This window comes from Maniola jurtina, chromosome W (assembly GCF_905333055.1).
Source record: "Maniola jurtina chromosome W, ilManJurt1.1, whole genome shotgun sequence".
Taxonomy (NCBI): Eukaryota; Metazoa; Arthropoda; class Insecta; order Lepidoptera; family Nymphalidae; genus Maniola; species Maniola jurtina.
This window is the reverse complement of record NC_060057.1, coordinates 6,359,026-6,366,943: the sequence shown is the minus strand read 5'-3', so window position 1 is coordinate 6,366,943 and position 7,918 is coordinate 6,359,026.

Sequence of the window (7,918 nt, the reverse complement as noted above, 5' to 3'; positions counted from 1 at the left end):
CACGACAGCCGCCATCTTGAATTTTTAAAAACCACTCCCGTTCTGTCAAAATACAGGATAATCGTGGGCGAAACCAAAAAAAATAATAATCCTCGATTACCCCGTTCCGGATCTGTGGCGCCGCGGTTCGGGGTCGAAAAATCAAAAATTTTAAAACGCTACGGCTCAGCCGCCATCTTGTTTTTCCAATTTTTTCCACATTTTTTGTTAATCGTTTACTACATTTTTTAATAGTTGCGAGTTTGAACGGAATCCCTTAAGAAATAAAGGAGCTGCAAAAATCACGTAGGCCGCCATCTTGTTTTTCTGAAATTTCATAATTTTCCCCTACTCATATTGCGCATCCGAACATATCTCCCAAACATCAATGTATCGTTTTCCGTCTCTTTCTAGGAGAATGAGACATTCATAATCGCCATACAAAATGTATGGATAAATAAATTCCGCCATTTTGAATTTTTTTTCTATTCATCGAGTAGACCTTCGGACCCTGATCATCTCTTGCCAAGAAACCTCACTTCTATCTTTTATACCCTCCGAGCTGGACACCGGCGAAATATGTATGGCGGCCATCTTTTCTTCGCCATTTTGAATTTTTTTTCAGCTTTTTGGCAATTGGATGACGTCATGAATGACATTTGCTCGAGCACCCCCCACCTATCTTCAATACCTTAAGCGGGCCCTCCACCCGTCTCCGAAACCCTCATACATCAGCTCTCTCCATAATTTTGGCTTACTAAGTTTTTGTTTCCTATACGACACCATCAGTGAAAAAAAAAATTTTCATACAAAATTTTACAGGAGTTTCTTAGTTGAAAATCTCGAAAATCTCCCCAAAAGTGGCAACACCGGTTGCATATCTCCATACTGCCAGCCGAGATACACAATCGATTCATACATATTGACTTTCCAAAATGTTGCCAACTGCCTCAAAAACGTGATCAAAATTTCGAAAAATTCAAAAAATTACAAAATGGCCGCCAACTCGTTTCGCAGAAATAAATTACATCGTTGTACAACTTTCCCAATAACTACAGGATATACCGCTCCCGGTGACGTTTCAATCTCTCCTCTCGCTCGCACCCACGCGAAACGATCGCCCCTAAAAAAAGACTACGTCGAAAATCACTTTTTCTTTGATAAATTCCAGTGTTGCCAGTCTCCGGCGACAAAAATACCCAAATGTCATTTGTATGATCAAAACACATAATCGCTCATACTCGGATTTTGCGAAAAGTCCGTATTTCGTTTTTTTTCAATTTCCCGAAAATCTTGAAATTTCCCCAAAAAATGGGGTAATTTTTTTCCTCCTATCTATACCTCGAGCCTATACGTACAATTGCTTCATAGAAGCCGAATCGCTCCGATGTTGCCAACTTTGCGATATTTAACTTTTAAAATTGCGTTTTTTCGTACCTCTAACATAACGGCCGCCATGACAGCCGCCATCTTGAAATTTTGAAAACCACTCCCATTCCGTCAAAATTCAGGATAATCATAGACGAAACCAGAAAAAAATAATTATAATCGATTTCCCGTTTCGGATCTGTGGCGCCGCGGTTCGGGGTCGAAAAATCAAAATTTTGAAAACGCTACGGTTCGGCCGCCATCTTGTTTTTTCAATTTTTTCGACATTTCCCATTAATCGTTTACCATTTTCTTCAAATATTACAAAATTCAACGAAATCGGTTGGAAAACAACGGAGCTGCAAAAATCACGTCGGCCGCCATCTTGTTTTTCCGAAATGTCATAATTTTTCCCCAGTCGAATCCCCCACCCGAACACATTTCTCCTACATCATTATATCATTTTCCTTCTCTTTCTAGGAGAACAATTATGTCAATGAGTCAGTGAGTGAGTGAGTGGTAATCGAGCTATATATAGTATAATAACTAGCTTTTGCTTTTGTGACGTGGTAATGTTTAACTTTATTGTATTCAACCGAATCGAGTTATTAAAATACACAATTCACCCCGAAATTCACCATAAAAAGACACCCATATCGATTTTTTTCTTAAAAAAGGCATGTCCGCCATCTTGGATTTCAAAATAAATGTCGTTATCAAAATCAGCCCCTGGAAAACTCTGAAAACGACATCCATATCATTTTTTGTAAAAACGGGGTAGTTGAGGGTTATATAGTAGGGTGCGTGGGTGCGCGGACCACTAAAGTGGTCCGCGAGCATGCAGAGTTTGTTCCACCGAGTAGACCTTCGGACCCTGATCATCTTTTGCCAAGAAACCATTCTTCCATCTTTTATAGCCTCCGAGATAGACACCGACGAAATTCGTACGGCGGCCATCTTGTTTTTCCAAAATTTTCCACTTTTTCTATTAATCGTTTACTACATTCTTCAAACATTGCAAGTTTCAACGAAATCGGTTGGAAAACAAAAGAGTTGCAAAAATCATATAGGCCGCCATCTTGTTTTTCTGAAATGTCATAATTTTTCCCTACTCATATCGCGCTTCAAAACATATCTCCCCTACATTATCGTATCGTTTTCCGTCTCTTTCTAGGAGAATGAGACATTCAATATTCGCCATACAAAATGTATGAGAAAATAAATTCCGCCATTTTGAATTTTTTTTCTATTCATCGAGTAGACCTTTGGATCCTGATCCTCTTTTACCAAGAAACCGCACCTCCATCTTTTATACCCTCCGAGCTGGACGCCGGCGAAATTTGTATGGCGGCCATCTTTTCTTCGCCATTTTGAATTTTTTTTCAGCTTTTTGGCAATTGGATGATGTCATGAATGACATTTGGTCGAGCACCCCCCCACCTATCTTCAATACCTTGAGCGGACCTTTCACCCGTCTCCGACATCCTCGATCAACAGCTATTTCCAAATTTTTCCTCGATTTTTTTTTTGTTTTCTATACGAAACCATCAGTGAAAAAAAAAATTTCATACAAAATTTTACAGGAGAAGTTTTTGGGGAAAATCTCGAAAATCTCCCCAAATGTGGCAACACTGTTTACATATTTCGATACTGCTGGTTGAGTCACACAATCGATTGATACTTCGGCATACGATCGGCCACCAACTCTTTTTGCAGAAGCAAATTAGATAATTTTACAAGTTTCCTATTAACTACAGGATATACCGCTCCCGATGACGTTTCAATCTCTCCTCTCGCTCGCACCCACGCGAAATGATCGTCCCTGAAAAAAGACAATGTCGAAAATCACTTTTTTTTTTATAAATTCCAGTGTTGCCAGTCTCCGGTGACAAAAATACCCAAATGTCATTTGTACGGGCAAAACACATAATCGCTCATACTCGGATTTTGCTAAAAGTGCGTATTTCGATTTTTTACATTTTCGCAAAAATCATGAAATTTCCCGAAAAATGGGGTAATTTTTCCCCACCAATCTATACCTTAAGTTCATACGTACAATCGCTTCATAGAAGCCGAACCGCTCCGATGTTGCCAACTTTGACATATTCGAATTTTAAAATTGCGTTTTTTCGTACCTCGAACAAAACGACCGCCATGACAGCCGCCATCTTGAATTTTTAAAAACCACTCCCGTTTTGTCAAAATACAGGATAATCGTGGGCGAAACACGAAAAAATAATTATCCTCGACTTCTCCGTCTCGGATCAGTGGCGCCGCGGTTAGGGATCGAAAAATGAAAATTTTGAAAACGCTCCAGATCGGCCGCCATTTTGTTTTTCCAATTTTTTCTACCTTTTCTATTAACCGTTTACTACTTTCCTAAATAGTTGCGAGTTTAAACAAAATCGGTTGGAAAACAACGGAGCTGCAAAAATCACGTCGGCCGCCATCTTGTTTTTCCGAAATGTCATAATTTTTCCCCAGAGGGTTCCCGAATCCGAACACATCTCCCCTACATCACTATATCATTTTCCGTCTCCTTCTAGGAGAACAATTATGTCAATGAGTGAGTGAGTCAGTGGTAATTGAGCTATATATAGTATAAACTAGTGTTTTGCTCGGTGCGCGAGCTGCTAAAGCAGCTCGCGTGACGTGGTTAGGTTAACTTTATTATATTAAACCAAATTTATTTATTAAGATACACAATTCACCCCGAAAACCCCATAAAATGACACCCATTTCTATTTTTTCTAAAAAAATGTAAGTACGCCATCTTGGATTTGAAAATGAATGTCATTATCAAAATCAGCACCCTTGAAAACCCTGAAAGCGACCTTCATATTATTATTTTTAAAAACAGAGTAGTTGAGGATAATAATTTAGTAGGGTGCGTGGGTGCGCGGACCACTAAAGTGGTCCGCGAGCATGCAGAGATTGTTTCACAATTAGACCTTCAGATCCTGATCATCTTTTGCCAAGAAACCACTCTTCCATCTTTTATAGCCTCCGAGATATACACCGACGAAATTTATACGGCGGCCATCTTGTTTTTCCAAAATTTTCCACTTTTTCTATTAATCGTTTACTATATTCTTCAAAGATTGCGAGTTTCAACGAAATCGGTTGGAAAACAAAAGAGTTGCAAAAATCATATAGGCCGCCATCTTGTTTTTCTAAAATGTCATAATTTTCCCCTACTCATATCGCGCACCCGAACACATCTCCCCTACATTATCGTATCGTTTTCCGTCTCTTTCTAGGAGAATGAGACATTCAATATTCGCCATACAAAATGTATGGGAAAATAAATTCCGCCATTTTGAATTTTTTTTCTATTCATCGATTAGACCTTTGGATCCTGATCCTCTTTTGCCAAAAAACCGCACCTCCATCTTTTATACCCTCCGAGCTGGACGCCGGCGAAATTTGTATGGCGGCCATCTTTTCTTCGCCATTTTGAATTTTTTTTCAGCTTTTTGGCAATTGGATGACGTCATGAATGACATTTGGTCGAGCACCCCCCACCTATCTTCAATACCTTGAGCGGACCCTCCACCCGTCTCCGAAACCCTCAATCATCAGCTCTCTCCATAATTTTGGCTTACTAACTTTTTGTTTTCTATACGACACCATCAGTGAAAAAAAAATTTTTCATACAAAATTTTACAGGAGTTTCTTAGTTGAAAATCTCGAAAATCTCCCCAAAAGTGGCAACACCGGTTGCATATCTCCATACTGCAAGCCGAGATACACAATCGATTCATACATATTGACTTTCCAAAATGTTGCCAACTGCCTCAAAAACGTGATCAAAATTTCGAAAAATTCAAAAAATTACAAAATGGCCGCCAACTCGTTTTGCAGAAATAAATTACATCGTTGTACAACTTTTCCAATAACTACAGGATATACCGCTCCCGTTGACGTTTCAATCTCTCATCTCGCTCGCACCCAAGCGAACCTATCGTCCCTGAAAAAAGACCATGTCGAAAATCACGTTTTCTTTGATTAATTCCAGTGTTGCCAGTTTCCGGTGACGAAAATATCCAAATGTCATTTGTACGAGCAAAACACGTAATCGCTCATACTCGGATTTTGCTAAAAGAGCGTATTTCGATTTTTTACAATTTCCCGAAAATCTTGAAATTTTCCCAAAAAATGGGGTAATTTTTTTCCTCCAATCTATACCTCGAGCCTATACGTACAATCGCTTCATAGAAGCCGAATCGCTCAGATGTTGCCAACTTTGAGATATTTAACTTTTAAAATTGCGTTTTTTCGTACCTCTAACATAATGGCCGCCACGACAGCCGCCATCTTGAATTTTTAAAAACCACTCCCGTTCTGTCAAAATACAGGATAATCGTGGGAGAAACCAAGAAAAATAATTATCCTCGATTACCCCGTTTCGGATCTGTGGCGCCGCGGTTCGGGGTCGAAAAATGAAAATTTTGAAAACGCTACGGCTCGGCCGCCATCTTGTTTTTCGAATTTTTTCCACATTTTCTGTTAATCATTTACTACTTTCTACAAAGTTTGCAAAATTCAACAAAATCGATTGGAAAACAACGGAGCTGCAAAAATCACATCGGCCGCCATCTTGTTTTTCTGAAATGTCATAATTTTTCCCCAGAGGGTTCCCGAAACCAAACACATCTCCGCTACATCACTATATCATTTTCCGTCTCCTTCTAGGAGAACAATTATGTCAATGAGTGAGTCAGTGAGTCAGTGGTAATCGAGCTATATATAGTATAACTAGTTTTTGCTCGGTGCGCGAGCTGCTAAAGCAGCTCACGTGACGTGGTAAGTTAAACTTTATTATATAAAACCAAATTGATTTATTAAGATACACAATTCACCCCGAAAAACCCCATAAAATGACAGGCATTTCTATTTTTTGTAGAAAATGTAAGTCCGCCATCTTGGATTTGAAAATAAATGTTGTTATCAAAATCAGCACCCAGAAAAACCCTGAAAACGATATCCATATTATTTTTTGTAAATTAGGATAATAATTTAGTAGGGTGCGTGGGTGCGCGGACCACTAAAGTGGTCCGCGAGCATGCAGAGTTTGTTTCACCGAGTAGACCTTCGGATCCTGATCATCTTTTGCCTAGAAACCACTCTTCCATCTTTTATAGCCTCCGAGATAGACACCGACGAAATTTGTACGGCGGCCATCTTGTTTTTTCAAAATTTTCCACTTTTTCTATTAATCGTTTACTACATTCTTCAAAGATTGCGAGTTTCAGCGAAATCGGTTGGAAAACAATAGAGTTGCAAAAATCACGTCGGTCGCCATCTTGTTTTTCTGAAATGTCATAATTTTTCCCTACTCGCCTCCCCCACCCGAACACATCTCCCCTACATTATTGTATCGTTTTCCGGCTCTTTCTAGGAGAATGAGACATTCAATATTCGCCATACATTTTCTATGGGAAAAAAAAATCCGCCATTTTGATTTTTTTTTCTAATTATCGAGTAGACCTTCAGATCCTGATCATCTTCTTCCCAGAAACCACACTTCCATCTTTTATACCCTCCGAGCTGGACACCGGTGAAATTTGTATGGCGGCCATCTTTTCTTCGCCATTTTGAATTTTTTTTCAGCTTTTTGGCAATTGGATGACGTCATGAATGACATTTGCTCGAGCACCCCCACCTATCTTCAATACCTTAAGCGGACCCTTCACCCGTCTCCGATATCCTCAATCATCAGCTTTCTCCATAATTTTGGCTTACTAAGTTTTTGTTTTCTATATAACACCATCAGTGAAAAAAAAAATTTTCATACAAAATTTTACAGGAGTTTCTTAGTTGAAAATCTTGAAAATCTCCCCAAAACTGGCAACACCGGTTGCATATCTCCATACTGCCAGCCGAGATACACAATCGATTCATACATACTGACTTTCCAAAATGTTGCCAACTGCCTCAAAAACGTGATCAAAATTTCGAAAAATTAAAAAAAGTACAAAATGGCCGCCAACTCGTTTCACAGAAAGATTTTACACGGTTTCATAATTTTCCTATTAACTACAGGATATACCGCGCCCGATGACGTTTCAATCTTTCCTCTCGCTCGCACCCACGCGAAAGGGGATACCGTGAAAAAGACCGTGTCGAAAATCACTTTTACTTTGATAAATTCCAGTGTTGCCAGTCTCCGGTGACAAAAATACCCAAATGTCATTTGTACGAGCAAAACACGTAATCGCTCATACTCGGATTTTTCAAAAAGCCCGTATTTCGATTTTTTACAATTTCCCGAAAATCTTGAAATTTCCCCAAAAAATGGGGTAATTTTTTTCCTCCAATCTATACCTCGAGCCTATACGTACAATCGCTTGATAGAAGCCGAATCGCTCCGATGTTGCCAACTTTGAGATATTTAACTTTTAAAATTGCGTTTTTTCATACCTCTAACATAACGGCCGCCATGACAGCCGCCATCTTGAATTTTTAAAAATCACTCCCGTTCTGTCAAAATACAGGATAATTGTGGGCGAAACACGAAAAAATAATTATCCTCGACTACCCCGTCTCGGATCTGTGGCGCCGCGGTTCG